The 26,177-nt window shown below is 44.0% G+C and overlaps 1 protein-coding gene across 3 annotated transcripts in view; it reads right to left on the reverse strand.

Annotated features, from left to right (window-relative positions):
- Positions 1–25,539, reverse strand: part of SHROOM1 (shroom family member 1) — an 83,956-nt gene extending 58,417 nt beyond the window's left edge. For 2 of the 3 annotated variants that reach the window (XM_030212045.1, XM_030212043.1), the window contains exon 1: positions 25,418–25,535. The gene's annotated coding sequence lies outside the window, so the exon portion shown is untranslated. Of the gene's footprint in view, positions 1–25,417 lie in introns of all 3 variants that reach the window. The other variant, XM_030212044.1, reaches the window with a different exon arrangement.
- Positions 25,540–26,177: the final 638 nt, after the last annotated feature.

The raw sequence follows: 26,177 nt of genomic DNA on the forward strand, positions 1-26,177 counted from the left end.
TAAAACTGACCCATAGAACCCAAGTTTTAATGAAAGAACTCAGGCTCTACACACTAATTCTGCCTTGTCATAGATTCTGTGACTGGTTGCAGGGGGCCTGGCTATTGTGGGGTGGGTCCCTCAGTGATCACCCCACCCCTGAAGGATGGCCTAGCTTTTGAGTACCGGCACCTTTTTCGCTAGAAAAAAATGCACTGCCAATACCACACAGTAAGTGTAGTTATGGAGTCTTCTGCAGCTTAGAATAAATTACAGTGTACCCCTATGCAGATACCGCAAAGCAGCTCAGCTCTTTTCATTCTTGTAGAACTCTGTAATAATTTGACAATCACAGGTTTTATTAGGTGACAGGCTGGTACTATAATCACATAGGATGCAGCAGCATGCCTCAATATGTGCTAGAAAGGATTCAGTGATAAAAGAACCGAAGGCCTACAAAGCTCATCCAGAAACTCCTGGGCTCTTACTTGGCTTTGCCACTGGACATCTGGTATCTAGCAAACAACTCAAGCCTTATTTTGGAAAGAAGGGTCTTGGGTTCAGTAAGCCAGTACTTATATGTTTTATGATGGAGACCGCTTACCATTTTAGTAGCCGCCCTCTGGATCGACTCAAGAGCACAAGAGAGTACAAAATCTACAAGTTCTGTGTTGTAGAGATTGTACTGTCTCTTAAGCTCTTGAGTCGGTCCAGAGGGCGGCTACTAAATTGGTAAGCAGTCTCCATCATAAAACATATAACGACAGGCTTATGAACCTCAACATGTATACGCTGGAAGAGAGGCGTGAGAGAGGGGATATGATAGAGACATTTAAATACCTCAGTGCATTAATGGACAGGAGGTGAGCCTTTTTCAAATGAAGGAAAACTGTGGAATGAGATGGCATAGCATGAAGTTAAGAGGAAACAGGCTTAGGAGGAATCTGTTTCATGGAAAGGGTGGTGGATGCGTGGAATAGCCTCCTGGTAGAGGTCATGGAGATAAAGACTGTGTCTCAGAATTTAAAAAAGTGTGGGACGTTAGTGGTTACTGAGGATGGGCAGCCTAGCTAGGCCATTTGGCCCTTATCTGCCATCATGTTTCTAATGCAAAGCCATGATGATAAATGACATGGGTCCTTGTAACACATTCAAGTATATATAGAGTTACCAGCTAACCGCAAATAATCAGGATAGTGCTGCATGGATCATAACTGTGGTAAAGGAACAAGAATGTGCCCAATCCTCCTTGGCTAAGCGTCACTGGCTTCCAGTCAAGGAGAGAGCTCAATTTAAGTTAATGGTGATGACATTCAAAGCCATGCGTCAAAGCCTTGCTTGCTGAGTATTTACTGGTATGAGTACAGAAGGATATTCTAGGTAGATGTTTGCATTCTTCAAGGACTTTATTAAGGGTACCACCTATTCACACAGTCAAAAAAGGCAAAATGGAAAGGAAGAAGCACATTTTTAGTTGTGGCGCCCGAACTGTAGAACAAACTTCCACAGAAATTATGGGCAGAAGAGAGTCAAGTGCCTTTAGGGAGCAGCTGAATGTTTCTCTTTTCACAGTAACTTCTTTTTGGCAGAGGGAGAGTGGAGTTGAACTGGCTCCTGTAGTGGTGGTTAATAAAACAGCATAATCAGAATTGGGAGGTATGTAGCAGAACTGGACATTGTATTAGGTTTATGAACTTTTCTGGGGAGATGGAAATTAGGTTAGATTACAATCACTGTGGTAATGTGACTGAGGGAGGGTCTGGATAAAATGGAGCCACACTGCAGGGTTAAGATGAACAAAAACAATATTTATTAAAGGTGTCAGGTAGGGGATCCTGTTCAGTTCACAAGTTCTTAGATGTGGCCTTCTCCTGCAGGGCCACAGTGTGCCCTACTGTCTTCTCAGCATGGCAGCTGACTCTGCTTGGGTCTGGTTCCCCAGAGGTACCAGCACAATTTTTAGTAATTAACACAGGCCGGACTATGACCAGCTGGGTGAAAGATACAAATCTGCAAATGGGCCTACCTGACCATCAAGGTTGCTGTTTACAGATGCATGATGGAGGCATATGCCATCAGGTGTTGTTGCTTGATTCCTTCTGGGCCTCTAACCTAGCTGTGCCCTGAATTTTTATACATCCTGGACCACACCCTCCTGGCTCCGCCCCATCCCATGTCACTTCCCCCTGGGCCGGATTATGAATTTTAAGGTGGTCCTGACACTGGGAGGGAGTGTCATCAAGGGCAACTGGCAGCATCCTATAGACTCCCTCACACTCACATACACATAGAGCACAGTCAAATAGCTTTGAATGACTGTGGTCAGATTTGGTGGTAGATAAACTTCGTCCAGTGGTGCTGTCTCTTCCTCTCTGTTTGTCTGTTTAGTCAGATGCAACTGGGGAATGCCGGCCTTCATGACGGCTGAATCTGGAGCTCGAAAGGGCTGGTCTTGGAAACCTTATTTCAGACAGATGTTTATGTTTATTAAAATTTATAGCTCACTGTATCCAAAGATCACAGTGGATTACAACCAAAACATACAAAATAAAAACACAGTTTTACAAACTTATATAGACAAAACAATAAAATATCATTACACTGTATATCAATATACATCCATTCAATAACAAATATTTCACCCTACGAGCTGCAATAAGTAAGTGAAAATAAATAAGTCTTAAGCCTCTTCCTAAATTCTGTTGTGTTAGTAATTAATATCAGAAACAAAAACAGGAGTAGAACTCAAGCAGTAGCAAAGATAAAACCGAGAGGCATCAGATTGGATTTCCTATAGAACACAACTATTTCAAATCCGAACTCTTTTTTTTTAAATTATTTTCATCAATCATTTGCCTCTAAAGCAGTCAAACAACAAACTGTATATCGACATCTAACACTTTACACACCAGCAATAAAATCACCAACAGCATAAATAGGAAAACTGTAAATAAATTACCACTTAGCTTCAACCAATCCTGTAATGACAGGTAAAGGGTATTTTGTGCTGCTGGTCCCAGTGGTCAGTATTTATAAAATCTCATGTCAAAATCTCTGTCTGAAAAATGTGTTCACAAAGTCCCAAATATGTGTTTAACGCTTGATCAATTCAATCTACATAGGAGTCTAAAGAATTGAATGACAGGGAAACCTATAACCTATAGATAGCAAACTATCATCAACTGGTTACTACAATTAAGGCGGCTTATTATTTAAATAAAATGAATGGTGCTTTGCAACTTCCTTGTGAACAGTATTCTCAATGGAGAAGGGTAGTTAGTGGGGTTCCCCAGGGGTCTGTGCTGGGACCGCTGCTTTTTAACATATTTATAAATGACCTAGAGATGGGAGTGAGGTAATTACATTTGCTGATAACAAAAAGTTATTCAAAGTCGTTAAATCGCAGGAGGATTGTGAAAAATTACAAGAGGACCTTACAAGACTGGGAGACTGGGCGACTAAATGGCAGATAATGTTTAATGTGAGCAAGTGCAAAGTGATACATGTGGGAAAGAGGAACCCGAATTATAGCTATGTCATGCAAGGTTCCACGGTAGGAGTCACGGACCAAGAAAGGGATCTAGTTGTCGTCGTTGATGATATGTTGAAACCTTCTGCTCATTGTGCTGCTGCGGCTAAGAAAGCAAATAGAATGTTAGGTATTATTAGGAAAGGAATGGAAAACAAAATGAGGATGTTATAATGACTTTGTATCGCTCCATGGTGCGACCGCACCTCGAATATTGTGTTCAATTCTGGTCGCCGCATCTCAAAAAGATATAGTGGAATTAGAAAAGGTGCAGAGAAGGGCGACGAAAATGATAAAGAGGATGGGCCGACTTCCCTATGAGGAAAGGCTAAAGCGGCTAGGGCTCTTCAGCTTGGCGAAAAGGCGGCTGAGGGAAGATATGATAGAGGTCTATAAAATAATGAGTGGAGTTGAATGGGTAGATGTGAAGCGTCTGTTTACGCTTTCCAAACATACTAGGACTAGGGGGCATGCGATGAAGCTACAATGTAGTAAATTTAAAATGAATCGGAGAAATTTTTCTTCACTCGTGTAATTAAACTCTGGAATTCGTTGCCAGATAGTGTCTTAAAGGCAGTTAGCTTAGCAGAGTTTTAAAAAGGTTTGGACGGCTTCCTAAAGGAAAAGTCCATAGACTGTTATTAAATGGACTGGGGAAAATCCACTATTACTGGGATAAGCAGTATAAAATGTTTTGTACATTTTTGGGATCTTGCCAGGTATTTGTGACCTGGATTGGCCACTGTTGGAAACAGGATGCTGGGCTTGATGGACCTTTGGTCTTTCCCAGTATGGCAATACTTATGTACTTATGTCCTTATGATTGTTCGGAGGTTGATAAATCCCTTAGTCAGTGGTTCTCAAACCTGGTCCTGGAGGCACCCCAGCCAGTCAGGTTTTCAGGATATCTGCAATGAATATTCATGAGAGAAACTGCATGAACTGCCTCCACTGCATGCAAATCTCTCTAATGAATATTCATTGTGGATATCCTGAAAACCTGAGTGGCGGGAGTGCCTCCAGGACCAGGTTTGGGAACCATTGTCCTAAACTATAGTCAAATGAGACAGAGCTGCAAAAGAGATTTGCATGCACTGCCTCTACTGCATGCAAATCTCTCTCATGAATATTCATTGCAGATATCCTGAAAACCTTGACTGGCTGGGGTGCCTCCAGGACCAGGTTTGGGAACCACTACCCTAAATGATACATCTGATCAAACCAGTAGCTGCACCTGGTGATTCTGATTTTTTTTGTTGTTGTTGCTGAGGCAAAGCAGTCAGGTAATGCGAGTACTGTTGATACCCAAGGGTTAGATGGGTCTGCTGTGCCTTCTGCACCATTGTGGACTGACGTTTTATTTGTCAATTGAGAATATGTTGAAAGATTACTAATACGGATTTCTAAATGCACTTCTAAACTGATCCTTCTGGTCATAGGAGCCAACTTTTCAAAACGATTGGAGGTGCTAAACCTAACAGAAACTACCTCTCTGTAGAAACAGTTAAGCACCTTCAATATTGAGCAAACTCCTTAAGTAACCACAACACCGGCTCTAATGCTTCAGGTATTTCAAGAACCTTCAAGAGGTGATTATTCCTATGTCGGTAAATTTAATTAATAGTTCTCTTACACTGAAGAAAGGTAATGCTGACATAAAGCTTTTGTTCAATTACAGGTTTATTTCTAGTCTTCCATTTTTTTCCCTAAAAGTACAGAGCAGGTGATTAGGGACAATTTGCAGCATCACCATCAAAATGGGCTCCATGCTGCATATAGCACAGAGACCTTCTTAGTTTCAACCCTGGATAACTGGCTCTATGAGCTAGGTAAAAAGGAAATTATTACATAAGAACATAAGAGTAGCCATATTGGGTCAGACCAATGGTCCATCTAGCCCAGTATCCTGTTTTCCAAACAGTGGCCAAGCCAGGTCACAAGTCTCTGGCAGAAACCCAATTCATAGCAGCATTCCATGCTACCAATCCTGGTGCAAGCAGTTGCTTCCCCATGTCTGTCTCAATAGCAGACTGTGGACTTTTCCTCCAGGAATCTGTCCAAACCTTTTTTAAACCCAGATATGCTAACTGCTGTTACCACATCCTCCGGCAAAGAGTTCCAGAGCTTAACACTTTGTTGAGTGAAAAAAATATTTCCTCCTATTTGTTCTAAAAGTATTTCCATGTTACTTCTTTGAGTGTCCCCTAGTCTTTGTACTTTTGGAACAAGTAACAAAAAAAAAAAATCGATTTACTTCTACTCGTTCTACACCACTCAGGATTTTGTGGACATCAATCATATCTCCCCTCATCCATATTGTATTGTTTAGTATTGCATTTCTTGATATATTTGTGGTTTTCCATTCAGTTTAGAACAGTGGCATAGCCACGGTGGGAGAGGGGGGGAAGCCCCTTGGTAGAGCCTGGATCCCCCCTCACTTTGGGCTCAGCCCCCCTTCAAAATTGTGGCACTGGATCCATGGCTGGCAGGAGTGCCCAAGCAGCCCCGCCAGCCAAATAGATTCTCTGCTGAAGCCAGGCCTGCACCAAAACTGGCCTGAAATTGGGCTCCATTCCCTCCCTCTTCCTCTCCCCCTGAACAGGAACAGCCCCTCTGCCCTCAGAACAGAATAAAAACCTATTTAACTTTTAAAGGGAGAATGTTATCTATTGTCTTTTATATTATTATGTTTTGTTTCATATATTATTTCTTGTGTTCCTTGTAGAGCTGACTGGTGGGGTATAAGCACTTTTAAATAAATGAATTAATGAAAAAGGTTTTTTTTTTAAAGCTCTAGTTAAACACCATTTATACTTGAGTAGATGATAAACACTATACTGAATGCCTGAATCAGCACTGTATCTAATTCAGGGAGGTTTTTTTTTTCTCTAACATGCCAAACAGCAAGAGATATGTTTATAAATCTCAGAAGGATGATGGATTCATTAAAATGCATTACTTAAGAGCCACTCACTGCCTCTGCTGTCATCTGGAACGGGTTCCTTTTGAAAAAAAAAGTGTTTATTTTGGAGAGCTGATCCAGTTACAGACCCTGGACCCAGTCCAATGCTCCAGTTTCTCACACAACATTCTAGGACAATGGTGTCTTTGTTACATGTAGCTTAAAGAAATTATACAATGGGTTGACTCCAGAGGAAGAAGAAGTTAACAAATGCAGGGGAAAAGGGGGCAGCTTTTCTTCCCCTTCAGAAAAGAACATGAACACTAGACATTCAGATGACAAATCTACCTAGTGATTACAAAAATCAAATTGCAGTCCCTCGGGAGGAAGTGATAGTAACTTAACAATCAAGTGGCTGGGAACTGCAGAGTTCTGGAAGGTGTTCTGGTACCACAGCACAGCGATTTAGGCACTGCCTTAAGAGCTTGGTTGGCAATTTTATGATGAACACCACAGAGATATTACCACGATTTGAAGAACGCACTCTCCACTCGCTTCAGACAAGTAGATTTTCATTCCTACCAAAATTCCAGAAGCAGGAAGTGGAACTGGCAGACAGTCCCAAAGCTTCTAAAAAGCAAAAGAAAGATGGTGGCACCCAGCCCCAGAGATCATCCCAGGCATTGCCGACAGGAAGCACCCTCCGCTGTCACCGACAGGAAGCACAGCCTCTGGACAAGGGCTGCTGCTGCAATGACAGGACAGCAGTTGGGATGCTTTTGGTCAATTAGTCTACTATTTGCCACTAAGCTTCCCCGCCTTAACTAGAGCTTCTGCCTGCCACAGGTTTGCCTGGGGTGCATGGACTACTGGGCTCTTGGTGCGCAGCTATACTTTTTTTTCCTTCTTTGCAGTCCTATTTTAAGATTACAATTTCCCCTACTTTTTCTTTCTCTCTATTGTAAATCACTCAAGAGGCCATCCAATGGATGTCAAATGTTGAATAAACTCGGAAAATTTGAGAGTATTTAAACAAGGGAAGAAAATCCCTCGCTGGTGGCGAATAAAGGCTCATGGTGCCAGATCCCAGCCCCATTTCCAAATGAACTGGAAACCTGAAGAAGCAAGAGTAAGCTGCCATATTAAAATCTGATCAATAATAGAATCCAATGCCATAAAGGAGTGAATTCCCCCAAACTTCTCTTGGACACCTAAATGAAGGCTGGTAGCACTTAAAGAAAAAATAATTCCACTGCATAAATATTTGGAATGGGCTACAGTAAGATGTAGATTAGAGGGAAATTGTGAGCCTGCAATTGTAAATCAATGCACGAAGCTAATGATCAAGTATCCAAGAAGAAATCGTTGTAAGAGAAAACCGGTGGATTTATGGGAAAAATGTAATATCTCAATTTGGTTTAGCCATGCAGCTACTGCAGTCAATAATGGCTTTTGGGATGGGTACTGCAGATGTTTCTTCTAGTACAGAGCCACAGAAATTAAATTATTTTAAACATCTTGAATAAACATTTGTTCCACAGACAGGCTATCCCTTTGCTTTTAAAACCTGCTTTGCACATTGTGACGGTTTAGATTTGGTATTTTCCAAATGAAAGTTCCTATGAGCAGCTGAGGGACAAAAAACAAACAGGTTTGTTAGAAAGAGAGCCCTGTCATCAAATTATTTCACCAGTGTAATCTAAGTCGGGTTTGTGCCCCTGCATTTGTCTGCTAAAACGTGACGCCTCAGCCTTTCCTCAATGCCACATGCCAACCTCAACAGCTGAGCTGGGCGAGTCCCAAGTGCAAAACCCGAACTAGCTGTTAAGCGACTCCTTTGTTCAGGGCCTCTAATATTTCACACCATGAAGCCAGAACAGTATAAGAATAGAGAAGTGCAGATTTATACTGTTCTGGAGTTGTTCTTTTCAAAACTTACAATAAGTTTTTCAGGTGAGATATATATTTGCCCCATGCCACAAATATTGTGTTCTCCCCAGGACCTATTGAATGGCATGTCACCCAGCTAATTTTACTGACCACCTGGCTAACTTAACAGAAAATTTTATAATTCTGCACAGTACTCTCCTGCCCCCCCCCCCCCCCCCCCCCCACCAGCTACTCCTTCAGCAGGTAAAACTTTCTGGAGCGAACACTGCAACAGAATACCAGTTTTTAAATCCAAGGAATATGACGGCTGGTAGACTTGAGAACTTAAGTAATGTGCCCATTAGACATGAAAAGGCAGGAAATGCCAGGGATTGAATCTATGCATTTCTGGGGATGATTACGTTTTCTCTGATAATCTATTCCACTCAGTTAGTAGGACCCAGCACAGAGATTTAGGCACTGCCTTAACAGCTTGGTTGACAATTTTATGATGAACACCACAGAGATATTACCATGGTTTGAAGAATGCACTTGCCACTCGCTTCAGACGAGTGGATTTTCATTCCTACTAAAAATCTAAAAGCAGGAAGTGGTACTGGCAGACAGTCCCAAAGCTTCTGAAAAGAAAAAGAAAGATGGCGGCACCCAGCCCCAGCAGCAGAAATCATCCCAGGCATTGCCAACAGGAAGCACCCTCCACTGTCACCGACAGGAAGCAGCAGCAAGGTCATGGGGACACAGCAAAGCAGGGATATGAGCAACACATAGTGAAGCAGTGCAGCTGGGCTACAGGAGGCACCCCCATTTAAAAAGAGAAGCAAGAACGCCAGAGAGCTACCTCACAGTATCTGCCACAACCCCCACTGCCAGATGGAAACAGCAGGTATAGCCCCAGGGTCTTCCCTTCTCAAAGAAAAAGGACTAGCTGGAATATCTCAGGACCCCAACTTGGGAATGGGGGGATAGCAAGAAGGGCTGCACAGAACTACGGACAGGAGACGGTGGACTGGAGAAGGAGCACAAGAACTACATTTGAGCGAGATGGGGATGGGTGATCACTCTGTAGGGAACACACTCACAATGTATTCCTACCCCACCCTCACTAAAACTAATTATTGTGGGGGGGGGGGGGGGTGTAAAGACTGTATGGAATGTGCATTTTATTCCTGGTGAGAATTTTTCAGACCCTGATTTTATTATTAACCCTTTAACTTGGTGATCTTCATTATTTTTCAGACATGGACCACTCCAAGAAAGGGTAGTGAACTTGTGGAGATGAGGACTGTATCTGGATTCAAGTAAGCTTGGGACAAGTACATTGGTTGGGGAGAGGAATGAATATTAGAAGGCATGGATGGGCAGACTGGACGGGTCACATGGTCTTTATCTGCCTTCATGTTCTATGTTTCTACGTCAGTTTTTCCGAGTTTAACCCCTTCTCTGGAGACTCACTGCCAGATCTGCTTCTGGAACAGCTGTCCAGTTTCTTCTGGTACCAGTGTACCTGAATGTAACTCACCTTGAGCTACTACTGGAAAAAGGTGTGAACAAAATCCAAATAAATATATAAAATATAATTTTGCAAATAACTTACAAGTTTCCAACACAATGTCACAAACTTGACAAGGGAAACCAAATGAACTCAAACCCCTTACCAATCTACTTGGCCTCCATAACCTAACACCAAAGATTAACCTGATCCCCATAAAGCAAAGGAGATTGCCCAGTACGGTCTGTCCACAGCTCGAGTTCCACCTGCTGAATGATTAAAGGGTTTCAGCTCTCACAACCAGCTGGTTAATTACTGTTGGGTTAGATATGGCTTTTCTATGCCACATATATGTGAAGTCACAAGAACACTTTAACCCTCATGATGGAAGATCAGGTTTGTTTGACTGTTTAAAAAGGCTTTGTTTGATTTGAAATGGGTTCAACAAATTCACTTGTCTCTTTGGAACTGATCTGCACATCAGCATGCAAGCTGAAATATTCTCGCATCTCTACTACTGTAGTGCTGAAGGTTTGGGTTGGACTATAATTTGGAACAGCGCAGTTAAGGTCATCAGTGACCTCTCCCGTAGTTTTCCTGAACTGGCTTTCCTTGAAATTAAGATGATACCTTTTTTAATGGACTAATAATACATTTTTGATGAACTTTCGAAGGTAACCCTTCTCAGATCAGAAATTCAGAAATTTCAGAAATGAGCCATTTCTGAAGAAGAAAGCTTAGTCCAATAAAGGTATCATCTTATTTTATTTTATTTTCTTTGCTTTGTTTTATTTCTATTTATTACCTTTAAAAGTGGACTAACACAGCTACCACACCACTGTACCCTTGAAATTAAAGAATCTCTTTAAAATTAGGACAATTCTTAAAGCTGGCAGTGACTGCATTTTTAAAACTGTGGACCACGATATTTAACAAAAGAATTAGTATAATCAGCACTGCTATAGAGACAGGCAGCAATGCTGAATATACATTTAGGGGTCCTTGTAATAAGCTGCAGCAGAAACTGGCCTTGTTGCCAGTGCCGTAGCGAGGGCTAATGGCACCCAGGGTGGGTCGCCGCTGCGCACCCCCCCCCAGGTGCAGCACGGCGCGACCCCCCCTCTGCAGTGCCCCCCCGGACCGCATTCCCCCCCCCCAGGACCGCATTCTTACCTGCAGGAGGGCCGATCCGCCCCGAGTGCACGTCACTCGGAGCTGCGTCGGCCTCGCTGGTTCCCTGCTCTCTCTGCCCCAGAACAGGAAGTAACCTGTTCCGGGGCAGAGAGAGCAGGGAACCAGCGGGGTCGGCACCCCCCGAGCACGTGCACCCGGGGCGGACCGCGCCCCTCCCGCCCCCCCTTCCTACGCCACTGCTTGTTGCACCCCCTAAGCGAGTTTTTCCCATGCGCTAAGGCCGTTTTTACTGTAGCCAGAAAATGGCCAATTTTCAATTTTCCAAACTAATGGTCATGCGCTAATGCTGCCATTGGCAAGAGGCCATTACCAAAAATTAGCATGTGAGCCCTTAATGCCACCTAATTTTGTAGGCGGTAAGGGTTCACGATGTAATCCTGTGCTAATCAGTTAGCACATGACAATATACAGTGGTGGAAATAAGTATTTGATCCCTTGCTGATTTTGTAAGTTTGCCCACTGACAAAGACATGAGCAGCCCATAATTGAAGGGTAGGTTATTGGTAACAGTGAGAGATAGCACATCACAAATTAAATCCGGAAAATCACATTGTGGAAAGTATATGAATTTATTTGCATTCTGCAGAGGGAAATAAGTATTTGATCCCCCACCAACCAGTAAGAGATCTGGCCCCTACAGACCAGGTAGATGCTCCAAATCAACTCGTTACCTGCATGACAGACAGCTGTCGGCAATGGTCACCTGTATGAAAGACACCTGTCCACAGACTCAGTGAATCAGTCAGACTCTAACCTCTACAAAATGGCCAAGAGCAAGGAGCTGTCTAAGGATGTCAGGGACAAGATCATACACCTGCACAAGGCTGGAATGGGCTACAAAACCATCAGTAAGACGCTGGGCGAGAAGGAGACAACTGTTGGTGCCATAGTAAGAAAATGGAAGAAGTACAAAATGACTGTCAATCGACAAAGATCTGGGGCTCCACGCAAAATCTCACCTCGTGGGGTATCCTTGATCATGAGGAAGGTTAGAAATCAGCCTACAACTACAAGGGGGGAACTTGTCAATGATCTCAAGGCAGCTGGGACCACTGTCACCACGAAAACCATTGGTAACACATTACGACATAACGGATTGCAATCCTGCAGTGCCCGCAAGGTCCCCCTGCTCCGGAAGGCACATGTGACGGCCCGTCTGAAGTTTGCCAGTGAACACCTGGATGATGCCGAGAGTGATTGGGAGAAGGTGCTGTGGTCAGATGAGACAAAAATTGAGCTCTTTGGCATGAACTCAACTCGCCGTGTTTGGAGGAAGAGAAATGCTGCCTATGACCCAAAGAACACCGTCCCCACTGTCAAGCATGGAGGTGGAAATGTTATGTTTTGGGGGTGTTTCTCTGCTAAGGGCACAGGACTACTTCACCGCATCAATGGGAGAATGGATGGGGCCATGTACCGTACAATTCTGAGTGACAACCTCCTTCCCTCCGCCAGGGCCTTAAAAATGGGTCGTGGCTGGGTCTTCCAGCACGACAATGACCCAAAACATACAGCCAAGGCAACAAAGGAGTGGCTCAGGAAGAAGCACATTAGGGTCATGGAGTGGCCTAGCCAGTCACCAGACCTTAATCCCATTGAAAACTTATGGAGGGAGCTGAAGCTGCGAGTTGCCAAGCGACAGCCCAGAACTCTTAATGATTTAGAGATGATCTGCAAAGAGGAGTGGACCAAAATTCCTCCTGACATGTGTGCAAACCTCATCATCAACTACAGAAGACGTCTGACCGCTGTGCTTGCCAACAAGGGTTTTGCCACCAAGTATTAGGTCTTGTTTGCCAGAGGGATTAAATACTTATTTCCCTCTGCAGAATGCAAATAAATTCATATACTTTCCACAATGTGATTTTCCGGATTTAATTTGTGATGTGCTATCTCTCACTGTTACCAATAACCTACCCTTCAATTATGGGCTGCTCATGTCTTTGTCAGTGGGCAAACTTACAAAATCAGCAAGGGATCAAATACTTATTTCCACCACTGTAGCTGTGCTGATTCACACTATCACACCCACCTTGAGTATTGTGTTCAATTCTGGTCGCCGCATCTCAAGAAAGATATAGTATAATTGGAAAAGGTGCAGCGAAGGGCAACTAAAATGATAGCGGGGATGGGACGACTTCCCTATGAAGAAAGACTAAGGAGGCTAGGGCTTTTCAGCTTGGAGAAGAGACGGCTGAGGGGAGACATGATAGAGGTATATAAAATAATGAGTGGAGTGGAACAGGTGGATGTGAAGCATCTGTTCATGCTTTCCAAAAATACTAGGACTAGGGGGCATGCGATGAAACTACAGTGTAGTAAATTTAAAACAAATCGGAGGAAAATTTTCTTCACCCAACGCATAATTAAACTCTGGAATTTGTTGCTGGAGAACGTGATGAAGGCGGTTAGCTTGGCAGAGTTTAAAAAGGGGTTAGACGGTTTCCTAAAGGACAAGTCCATAAACCACTACTAAATGGACTTCGGAAAAATCCACAATTCCAGGAATAACATGTATAGAATGTTTGTACGTTTGGGAAGCTTGCCAGGTGCCCTTGGCCTGGATTGGCCGCTGTCGTGGACAAGATGCTGGGCTCGATGGACCCTTGGTCTTTTCCCAGTGTGGCATTACTTATGTACTCTCTGCCCCCCACCTCGACACGGAAAAACTTGAAAGAGATCTTAAGTCCCGTGTATCCATTTGTGGAAAAAGTGATGAGCCCGGAGTTGGAAGTGGAACATCGTAAGTGTGGTGCATGTAAAGCCTGTGGGATAAGTACATAAGTATTGGCATACTGGGGCAGACCAAAGGTCCAGTTTCCAACAGTGGCCAATCCAGGTCACAAATACCTGGCAAGATTCCCCCCCAGAAAATTCAATACATTTTATGCTGCTTATCCCAGAAATAAGCAGTGGATTTTCCCCGAGTCATTTTAATAATGGTCTATGGACTTTTCATTTAGGAAGCTGTCCAAAAATTTTAAAAACCCCGCTAAGCTAACCGCCTTTACCACATTCTCTGGCAATGAATTCCAGAGTTTAATTACAGGTTGAGTGAAGAAAAAATGTCACAAATTTGTAAATCCTTTGAATGGTGAGAGATTTCAACTTCGAAATAGAACAGATTGCCGATGATTTTGTGGTGTATGCCTTACATTGCCCGTGTGGGAAACTTTACATTGGCAAAACCACTAGGAAGTTAAGCATCAGATTAAGCAAGCATCGTTCCAGTATACGCAATCTGAGAATGATAGCCCCACTAGTGATGCTTTCTGCACAACTTAAAACACAATTTTGACGATTTCAGTGTTGAGTGGTAGAACAAACACCGCTTTCGATATGAGGTAGTGATGGGGACTTGAATGTAGCAGTGGAATGGTGTGTTTTTCTTTCATTTTTCTTTTTTTTTTTTCAATTTTTAATGTTTTCTTTAATTTCTTTTATGTTTTCTTTCATTCTTTTTCTTTTTTTGATGTAATAAGTAATGATCTTAATTGTGAGGGGTAATTTGTGCTATAGTGGTGATTTGATTGGCTACGAGCAGGACGTTGAGTGGGTACTGATTGGTAAATGAGCATATATATTCAGAGTCATTGGCGACGCGGTATGGTGAATCCGGAAGGAAAATGGCGGACTTCAGTTAAAGGTTTGTGTAGAGGAAGCTATGCTAGACACCAAACAGTAGATTGATACAACTATTGTTTTGTGATGCTTCATTGTCTGTTCTTGGTTTGCAGCACTATATCCCTGATGAAGACAGAGGGTGAAACGGTCCTTGTTGGTACAGATAAGTGCACTGCATATCTTACGAGATTTTATATGTAGAAGAAATATTAACAAATAATAATACTTTCAGGTTGAATAAATTGAATATAATTGCAAAATGTTGATGAAAGGGATTTTGCCAATGAGAGATTGAGGTCTAATGTGAACAGCCCCAATAGAACTTTCATCGAGCATAAAAGGAGTGTCCTACAGACTGGTCCACTAGGGTGCTGTATTACCACGGACCTCTGAGGCGTTTCCCTTTCTTTTCATATTATGTGTTTGGTATCATTTGGTTAATCCACTTAGGGTTGATGGTTTATTAATTTATGTTACATATTTATTAATGTTATGTGTTATATGAAATATTACCTTTTATATATTAATTCCTAATTAATTCTATTAAAATTGATTACATTTATGTTTTATGGATTTACATTAATTTGTTATTTATTATGAGTTTTAATTGTGTTTATGTTTGTTTCTAGTCTGTGGTACATTACCTCTGATGGAGCCTGAGGGTGAAACGTGGCCACTTTGGGTACTGTAATAAAGACTTTTACCTACTTATGACCTTGTTATGATTAATACTTGTGGTTCCTGTTTACGTGGTTCTGTAAAACCAACGGGCTTATTTTTGAAAGATAAAAATGTCTAAAAAGTGGCATAAAGCACCATTTGGACATTTTTCTCACAAAAACGTCCAAATTAGTATTTTCAAAACCAATTTTTAGATGTTTTTCTATGAAGTCCGTCAGAAGTGCATTCAAATGACATGGGGGCGTGTCAGGGACATGTTAAGGGCAGGATATGGGTGTTCCTAACATTTGGATGTTTTTCAGCCATAATGGAATAAAACAGAACCCGTCCAGGACTAAAACTAAGACGTTTTGAGCTAGACCTGTTTTTAGAATGAATAAGGCACAAACAGGTGCCCTAAATGACCAAATGACCATTGGAGGGAATCAGGGATTACCTCCCCTTATTTCCCCAGTGGTCACTGACTCCCTCCCACTCCGCCCCCAAAAATGTGATTTAAAATTATTTTCCAGCCTCTATACCAGCCTCAGATGTAATACTCAGGTCCATTAAAGCAGCATGCAGGTCCCTGGAGTAGTCTAGTGGTGGGTGCAGTGCACTGCGGACAGGTGGACCCAGGCCCACACCTCCCCCTACTTGTTACACTTGTGGTGGAAACTGTGACCCCTCTAAACTCACCAGAAACCCACTGTACCCACATACAGGTGCCCCTTCACCAGTAAGGGTTATTATAGTGGTGTACAGTTGAGGGTAGTGGGTTTTGGGTGGGTTGAGGAGGGCTCAGCAGACAAGATAAGGGAGTAGTGGTGAGATTTGTACCCAGGAACATATATATGAAGTCTACAGCAGTGCCCCCTAGGGTGCCCCATTGCTTTCCTGGGATGTCTTGGGAACCAATCTACTAAAAATGTTGGCTCCACCTACATCCCAATGGCTTGATTTTGTGTGTTTTTCACTTAAGACTTTTTTTTTTTTTAATGGACCAAAAAGACGCACAGAGCACAAAAACATCTAGATTGGCCATTTTCAAAAACATTTGTTTGAAACTCCACAGTTAAACCTTCAGAATTTTGAGGGTATTGCTCAGCATATGAACAGTACATTTTTCTCATCCCCTTCATTCTGATCAAGATTTACAGCTGAAGGTCCCTGCACTGTGAGAGATCAGACTTACAACCGCTCAAGAAAGAACACAGGCTCAGCTTAAACTATCTTTCATTTCCAAAGGTGCTAAAAATGTGGCTCTCTAATTAGAGAGTGTTTTGAATGAATAAGACACTGGATCCTTGGTGTTTGAGGCAGGGATTTGAGGAAGAATGCAATAATACAGATGTGATCTTATGTTTTTTCCTGATATACACCTGAGTAATGTTTATTCAAAGAAGATAAGAGTAGACTGGTGGGCTAACGGTGATTTTTTTCTTTTTTAAATGTTAGGACATGATGTTTATTTTATTCTAAGATATTTCATTACACAATTTGTTTGTACTCTGTCGTAAACCCCAATACAAATTTCTCTGAAAATAATAGAATATTAATGGCACATTACATATGTGTCTGAACAGTATGTCTATCTGTATTTATATACACGCATCCATCTTTAGACTACAAATAAGAAAAGAAAGAGTTTGGAAGTTAAGTTCCTTGTTAAAATAACAGCAGACAGCTGCAAACTAAACATTTGCTAGTGACAGATAAGGTCCGCTTACTGGGGAATGAGATCAGCATATCTCCAACCCCACAAATACCCCAGTAATGGCAAATATGCATTTACAAAGATTGACTGGTGAGGACATTAATGGGAGAGGTTGAAAATGTCACTGGTGACATTAGGATCTGCAGTAAAAGCATCACAGTATTAGACAGCCAGCTGCTTGCCTGAACATGCCAGGGGAGATGTCAAGGTTTTTATGGAAGTTTTGCTATAAGATGGCACAGTCTATCAACTCTTAGTAGCTCACAAGGAGATCATGAAAACCATGCACTGGTTTGTTGTTTGCCGTCACTGCTTGGAGGTTCTATTAATAAACAATAAGGCCTGAGATCTCGTTTCCCAACCTGTTACATGAATCTCTAGACACTCCTGGAAAGAGTGGACTTTGCTTTTATAAGCCTTTCTCCTACTCCATGCCTATTGCAGAAATTTGCAAAACAGAGGCTGCCCTGGCATTGCAGCTGGAAGTGGCTTAATAGTGCAGCGGGTTGCAGACCATTAGCAGTGGGTTAAGATCCTGGGGAACAAGGTTCAATTCCCTCTGCAGCTCCTTGTGACCCTGGGTAGGTCACTTAGCCCTCCATTGCCCAGGTACGATATACTTAGATTGTGAGCCCATTAGGGACAGTGCAAGTAGCTGAAATGGAGGAGTAGCCTAGTGGTTAGTGCAGCGGCATAGGCGCCCCGTATAAGAGGCTTGGGGAGGCTAAGCCTCCCCACATGGACGTAGTTTGGGGGGCGGGGGGGGGGGCGAGCAAGTGTTACTCTTACCTGCATCATCGTTCCTGCCCAAGGAAAAGCAGAGTGCAGTTCATCCGCGGAGCCTTGCACTCATGCACTTTGCAAGGATCCTCCTCTCTCTGCCGCCGCCCGCCGGCCTTACTCCCACTCCCTCTAGTGTGGTGTGTGCGTTGCAGCGTCAGACTCCAAGAGAGAACCAGCAAGGAGCAGCAGCAGCTTCGCGAGTCCGCTGTCATAGCCGCCCGGTCCCGCCTCCCCAACGGCTAGAATGACATCTACTGTCCTGGACTGCTTTCAACTTTCCTCCCTCCAGCTCCCTGCGGTCCGACGGTGCTAGCTAACCTAACTCAATCGCTGCTGGCAGAGGCACCGAAGCGATTGAAAGGAGCTGCCTGGGTGCCTCGATCTTCCTTGCGACGTGTCCTGCCCACGCGGAACAGGAAATTGCATCAGAGAAGGCAGAACACATCACAGGGAAGATCGAGGCACCCAGGCAACATCTTTCAATGCTGCAGTGCCCCTGCCAGCAGCGATTGAGGCAGCTTAGCAAGCACCATCGGACCACGGGGAGTACAACAGAGGGAGAGACTCTGGAACCACGGGGGGGGGGGGGGAAGATAAAGGGAGGGAGAACTAAGTGCTGCTCTGCTGGAATGAGAGGGAAGAGGGAGAGACAGACAGGAAGAGGTGCTGGAGGGAGAGGGAGAGGCTGAGAGGGATATATAGATGCTGGATCAGCTTGGAGGGTGGGGGGCAAGGGAAAGACTGATTGACTGACTAGGTAAAGAGAGGGGGGGGGAAGACCCTGGAGACCTAGGAGGGAGACATACTGAACTGTGGGGGAGGGGGATGAAAGAGGGAGACAACCTGACCCCAGGGTGGGGGAAGAAGGGAAGAGAGAGGAGAGTGACAGGGAAACAAGAGATGTGAGATATGGAGGGAAAGGGATAAGAACACAAAGGGGCACCACTGGACAGGTGGAGGGGGGTGGGTTAGTGATACAGAGGGGCAATACTGATCACAGCAGGGGATAGGGAAAAGAGAGGGAAATGCAGGCCAAGGCAAGACAAAGACATAGATGGGAAACTGCTGAATTTAAGGGCTGGATTGGAACATTTTAAGGGCAGATGCTGAACCTGGAGGAAGGATAGGGACAGGGCTACAGGTGGTAGACAGGACGCATAAGGACACAAGAAGATGGTGGACATGGTGAGAGAAAAAAATATCAAATGGAAAGAAAACACTGCATAAAACAGAAGACACTGGGACCAAAGTGAATAGAATAACTAAATACTCAGACAACAAAGGTAGAAAAAAGTATTTTATTCAGAATTTATTAATTGGAATATGTCAGCTTTTGGAAATGTATATCTGTGATATTTTGCATGTAAGTTTCAATTTTTCTAGTATTGCTGCATGCTGAGTCTGAATTCTTGAGGTAACTTTCCAGTATTTTGCTTTCATATCTGTTGTGTCATGTGTTTTTCATGTGTGGTCAAGATGCAGTATTCTGCTAGTGTGTAGCATTTGCAGCCCTTTTTGTTTTGTTTTGTTTTTTTGTTTCACTAGGTTGTGTACTGGTGTTTTAGAGCCCGGTGTAATTATAGTGCTGCCTTTCCACGCATAAGGTTGTAGCTTGTCCTGTCCTTGGAATTAGTGCTGTTATGGCTTGGTAAGGTTATGAGTGTGTTTTTGCACAAGTTTGTGTATAGTGTTTTAACATAGTAACATAGTAAATGACGGCAGAAAAAGACCTGCATGGTCCATCCAGTCTGCCCAACAAGACAAACTCATATGTGCTACTTTTTGTGTATACCCTACTTTGATTTGTACCTGTCCTCTTCAGGGCACAGACCGTATAAGTCTGTCCAGCACTATCCCCGCCTCCCAACAACCAGCCCCGCCTCCCACCACTGGCTCTGGCACAGACCGTATAAGTCTGCCCAGCACTATCCTCGCCTCCCACCACCGGCTGGCTCTGCCACCCAATCTCGGCTAAGCTCCTTAGGATCCATTCCTTCTGAATAGGTTTCCTTTATGTTTATCCCACGCGTGTTTGAATTCTGTTACCGTTTTCATTTCCACCACCTCCTGTGGGAGGGCATTCCAAGCATCCACTACTCTCTCCGTGAAAAAATACTTCCTGACATTTGTCTTGAGTTTTGCAGTGGAGAGATTGTGTGTTGGCCTTACTGAGGTGGCACCAAAACATCAGAAAGGGTGTAGAGCCTAAATCGTGACACACTACCTCTTGAAGGATCTATATATGGTCGTTAATAAAAGGAGCTCATTGTGAACACTATCCACCCTAAAAGGGTGTTGTGTGGCTCTACATGAGAATTATGATATTACTAGTAACAAAGGCCCGTTTCCGAAACCAATGAAACGGGCGCTAGCATGTGGCTTTTTTTGTGTGTGTGTGTGTGTGTGTGTGTATGTGTCACAGAGTTATTTTGTGTGTGTGTGTGTGAGTGTGTGGTGTGTGTGCAGGTTGTTGATGTGTCTTTTTTTGTTTTGTTTTTTGCTTGGGGGATGTGCTGTGCTGTGCTGGCAAAGTGGGTTGGATTGGTGTGTGGCTTTGAGGGTGCGTTTCTGTTGTATTGTGTGTGTGTGGTTTTGTCTGTCAAGGAGGTTTGTGTAGGGGTGTTTCTGTTGGTGAAATGTAAATGTGGTTGTAGGGGGGTCAGCCTTTGCTGAGTGTTTTTTTTTTTTTCCAGGTTTTTTTTTTTTGTGTTGTGCTGAGGCAGCAGTGTTGTTTTAGATGGGCGGAAGGTAGAGGAGCACGTTCTTTGTCTGTCGGTATTTTTTGGCCATTTCAGGGCTGCTGTAGGGGAATGCTGGAAGAGAAATATGCTGTTGGAAGCAGCGCCATCTGTTTCCATTGGGCTGGGGTTCTGGGCATCCTGGAGGTGGGTGACGGCTTGCCTGAGGACGGGGATGGTTGTTTTAAGTTGGCGGAAGGGAGAAGAGCACGGTCTCGGGCCGTCGGGGGGTGATCCGGTGTTTGGTCCATTTCAGGCCGGCTGCAGGGGAATGCTGTAACATTTATGCGTTGCAGGAATCAGCGCCGTCTTTTTCCAGGTGTTCGGGGAATCCCCGAGGTGGGAGACAGCTTGCCTGAGGCTGGGGATGGTTAGGCACGTCCTTGGCCGCTTCGGCAAAAGGGGAAGAGGAAGGGGGTGGGGAGTTACCTGCAGCCGCCTGAGAAACCATGTATTCTTTTGCATTTCTGTTGAAGAAAGAGTGGATGCCTTTCGAATGATGGAGGTGGTGCGTCGGTGTGCGGTTGTTTCGTTAGTTTGGCAGCCAGTCTCCAGCGATTCCTAGGCAGGGAAGGAGCACTCCTCCCCCTTCCTTGGTAGCTGTTTGCTGCTGGCTGGGTCGCGGGTAATCCTTCCAGCTGGGTCGCAGCTTGTCCTGTTCGCCCACGTCCCAGATGGTGATGGGCACGTTGTTTTCCAGCTCCCCTGACTCCATGTCAAGCGATCCCAAATATAGTCTGTGCTATAGGCCCTCTGGCACTCTTCAGTATTGGCATTAGGCATTTAAAAATTCCCCCCCCCCCCCCCGGTCTATTTTTGCACATACTCACAGCAGAAATTTTCTTCTCTCGTTCCAGCGGTGGTTCTGTGCTCTCCGTGCTGCACAGATAATGAGCCATTCTGCTGGGGAATACTCCTCCCTTATTGTCATGTAGTTTCCTCTGATTGGTCCGTCTTACGTTGCCTAGTGTTGCCTGGGAACGGTGTTGTGATGGTCCTTTGTGTTTCAGAATGTTGAGGGTGTTTTTTCTGATTGGTCCGTCATGCGAGGGCGGGGCAGAGAGACATGGTCAGTGTTGTGGCTTCACCACCATGAATCTATGAACCCTTCAGTGAGTGACTTCAGAACGTTGTCTTCAGAACGTTGAGGGTGAGTTTTATTATAGTAGATAATCCCTTGTTTCATATTGTTGACGGTCTGCATTTTCCGTATGGGTGGTATATTGGTGTATTGGGGTCTGCCCAGTGTAATATTTATGGTACAGTAAGGTTCTGAGTGTGTTTTTGCACAAAGTTGTGCATAGTGTTTTGCAGTGGAGCGATTGTGGTTAGTATAAGCTTTGAGCAACCACTTTATTCTTTGACATATGATACATATCTAATATCTAAATTTAATAAAAGTATTAATTGTGACTATTTTATTTTTACTTATTTTTTTCTGTGTTGTCAGACAATTATGGAGGTAAGTTCCGCCCCTGGCCCACCCCTAACCCCGCCCCCTTTAGCCTCCCCAAACAGTTGGACCACCGACCGCCTATGTGGAGCGGTCTTTGATCCTGGGGAACTGGGTTCAATTACCACTGCAGCTCCTTGTAACTCTGGGCAAGTCACTTAACCCTCCATTGCCCCAGGTACAAGTAAGTACCTGTATGTACTATGTAAGCCACATTGAATGTAGTTGCAAAAACCACAGCAAGGTTGTATGTCAAGTCCCATTTCCCTTTCCCTATTTGAGATTCTGCATGGAATGTTGCTAGTGGAGGAGTAGCCTAGTGGTTAGTGCAGTGGACTTTGACCCTGGGGAACTGGGTTTGATTCTCACTGCAGCTCCTTGTGACTCTGGGCAAGTCACTTAACCCTCCATTGCCCAAGGTACAAATAAGTACATGTTAAAGGAGGAGTCAGTAAATTAGGTGAATTCAAGCCTAGCATCTTAAGTAGAGGAGTGTGGTAGCCGTGTTAGTCCACTCTTAAGTGGACTAAACTTAAAATCCTAAACTTTCTTGGTAGCAGGCATAACTCTGACATTGATCTTTTAGGACATAGACATTTCGTCCCCTTCTGAAATGGGGAATTAAAGTCTATGAAGTTATCATGCCTTTGTCCCACCCAACACAAGTCCAGACCACACCCCCTTATCATTTGCATACACTTGGGTTTGATACTTGCATATACTGGCTTTGTAAAATGAGAACTTAGATGTTTATGCTAAGTACATGTTTAAGTGCCAGTTTATGCACGTATCAAACAGGAAAAAGGGCTTGTAAAATTAAGGCTATCGCATACCATAACGTACTCACTGAAGAATATTTTAATGTAATTAACTGAAAAGGACAAGAAATGGATGTCATCAATTAAACATCTAGATCAGGGCTTCCTAAACTTGTCCTAGGGAATCCACACCATTTGGGTTTCAGGATATCCACAATGAGTATATGCTGGCTTTGAAACTTTATCTCTGTGTGTTCACATCTCCCCCAGTATTTGTAAAATGCATAGAAGGACGTGCAGGAACACACAGCATGTACAGAACATCCATTTTAGAAAACTGCCTGTGCAGAAACAGAACCCTGCTTTACGGGTGTAAGTGCTGTGAAGTTCACAAGCATGCTGATTGTGCAACATATCATGCATCTGCCAGCCCTTACTGGTGCAGGTGCCACATTTTCCGAGCCTAAACATACAAAAAGATTCAGTTTAAGGGCGGCTGAAATAACTCTGCCTAATGCTTTTTAAAGTGGTGTGTGACATTACAGAAGGAAGCACAATTAACCCCTGACTCACTGGAGGACACCCCAAGTCCAAACACTCCTGTATCCGGCACATGTGCATGCCTTAGTGAGGGTGTAAAACCCAGCACAGAGATTGTACCATATATGCATATGATCCCATTGGGATTTAAATACACTTTTTTTGGGCATGTTCAACCCTCCCCCCCCCTCTGAAATCCGGTCCCACAGCATCTATATAAGAAAAAAGCTGCTTTCCGACACTGTCACATCACATACCTATGCAAATGCTGCTATTTTCACATGTTGATACTTTTAAAATGGCCTCCTTATTGTATCACAAATAAAAGAAGTAGGACACTGTTCCTGAAGCTCAGATAAGTGCTGCAGACCACTACGCAGAGGGTCCCCAGTTAGATTCCTGGGTCTGGTCCTCAGCTCCCCAACTTGGCTGAGGTTGGTGATACTGTGAGGGTAGCATTTACAGCTCTTAGGAAGCAGGCTGGAGTTGTGGTCACTGAATGGGAGTGGTGTTAGATATAGCCGTAAGATTCCAAAGGGAAGAAGGCTGTTCAGCCCATGGTCCAGAATGGTCACCACAACGACCCAACTGAGTATGTTAGGAGGGAGGAAACAAGAAATCTAAATCTCTGCAGTGTGAATCAACCCTAAACAAAATGTTGAGCAGAATGACTGGCACTGAGCTACAGTTAAACCTTTACTACCTTACTGGACAGACTAAATGGACCATTTCAGTCTAGGTGCCATCATCTACTATGGCGCCAAATCCCAGCCTGGTTCCAACTCAGCTGGAGAGACCCAGGAGACCCTGACTGGGTCAAATACATTATTTTTTTTAATGAAGCAACATGTAAGGGATTACTAAGATTGCCTCTAAATGGTCCAGATAAACATGATGGAATCATGTCCACCTCATTCCTACACAGGGTTAGTCTGCAGCGGTCAGGTACTGAGGGAATCTGGGAATGTCACAGATGCAATACACAGATGTCCCTGAGCAGGGATGAAGGTTGTGGGCTGGCTGAGCAGATTATGAAGGCAGAGGGCAGTAACACAAAGGAGACCCCTGTCAGTGATCAGCTGATTCCAGAGCGGCAGGACAGGTAGGGGGCAGAACAGTGGAGCAGGACTGGTAGGTCAATTGCGCGGTCTGTCATCCCTCCAGAAATGATCAAGGGGATTGGTGTAGATTCCCCACTCTAGATCCCACTTCATCCTGGAGCAACTACACTACTGTCCTATTGCATGGTGTCCTCTCCAACTCCTGGAAGAAGACTCAGCATGGGACTTGTAAATCACTTCTATCCCCACTCCTCCTGTTACCATGGAAACACATGGGGAGGCAGGGCTGCCGCCATCACTGCAGAACCTGTAAATTGAACAGGTCTGCTGAATCTTCTTCTTGAGGCTGTGGACACCATTCAATAGGAGAACAGAATGGTGGCCACAGCTGTGTTTGTGAAATTTGGTGCTGGAAGCAGATACTTATATATCTAGGCTTGAGAACAGGTTAATTTGGACCAGCTTTTACCAGAGAAACGGAACTAAAATCAATGCATACAAAGGAACAAGTCCTGTCAAAGCAGAGCCAGTGTGTCACCTGAGCTGAGGATTCCACATAAACTGCTAGAAAGAACCGAAGGGCAGAGGAATATGAAAATGGCCTGTTGCCCATATCCAAAGGGCTATTTTTGACTCTAATCTCTTAAAAAAAAAATCAAATGTTATGAAATAAGTGAGTGTAAACTCCTTAAGTGGATATGACAGCTTTTAACCTTCCAACTTTTTTTTGGCCCTATCTCATCACTTACTCCAGAACATAGCTTTAAACTTCCCTACCTCTAAAATACCTGCAGTAAGATTAAAGTAAAAATAATTAGTAGTTTTGTTATACATCGAGAGACTGATACGTCCAGACCAAAAAAAAAAAAAGCAAAAAGTTGGATGTTTCACTGAAGGGTACAGATCATGTTAGTTTGTTGAAAACTTTTTGTCTTGTTGACAGAGTGAAATGCACCCAGTACAGTGATACATATTCTCAAATTACATACACTTCGGAACCAGACTCCAGCACCTTCATAGCGCAGTTACAAAAGTCTCCACCGGAGCGATCAGGCTCATTAAGCAAGCAAGCATCAATCCCCCTCCCCCGACAAGCATACCTGCCGCCATCCCACCTCGCTGCGGTTTACAAGACTGCACAAGACGCTCACAGAATTTCTGCTCAGATGCAACAAGGCAACTTACCGCGCGCCAACTCCCGGCATCTTGCCGCATCCGTCTCCGCGTTTCCCCTGACTACTTTTTACACCAGCACTGTAACTGGAAGCGTTCGAAGTTCCCGTCCAATCAGCTGAGGGCGGGCGGAGTTACTATAATAAACCCACGCCACACAGGGCTGCGTGCTCTCTGGATACAGGTCATGTGCCACATCTGGAGCCAGTCGTGGTATTTGTTTTGGGGGTTTCTCCAGCTCCCTACTTCTCAACCATTTCAGGTCGTTTGGGCTGGAGGGGCGGCGGTGTCAGAGCTAACTATCAGGAAGTGTTCTACAAACAGGATTACTGTAACTGTGAAGTGAAAGTCATACATAAAGCCAATCCTGTTTCAAGGATTTTCGCATTGCCAGACACCAAAAGGATCAAATTAGCACAAATAGCCAGATTGAAGTCAGAACTGGTGATTGCCTACTGATAATTCCACACTTTATGTGTCTGTTACCACATGGCCCAATATGTGTGCACTTCTTTTTCCCTAGAAGCTGCCAGCAAATGTTGAAACGAGAGTGCCTTATGACTTGGAGTCCGATGGTCAGGTCCCCCCCCCCCCCCCAAAGCTTTACAAACTAATTTTGATGACCCCCCAGTTTGTTGGATTTTCAAGATATTCACATTAAGTATGCATTAAATAACTGGTGTAGCT

Source organism: Microcaecilia unicolor, chromosome 8 (assembly GCF_901765095.1).
Source record: "Microcaecilia unicolor chromosome 8, aMicUni1.1, whole genome shotgun sequence".
Taxonomy (NCBI): domain Eukaryota; kingdom Metazoa; phylum Chordata; class Amphibia; order Gymnophiona; family Siphonopidae; genus Microcaecilia; species Microcaecilia unicolor.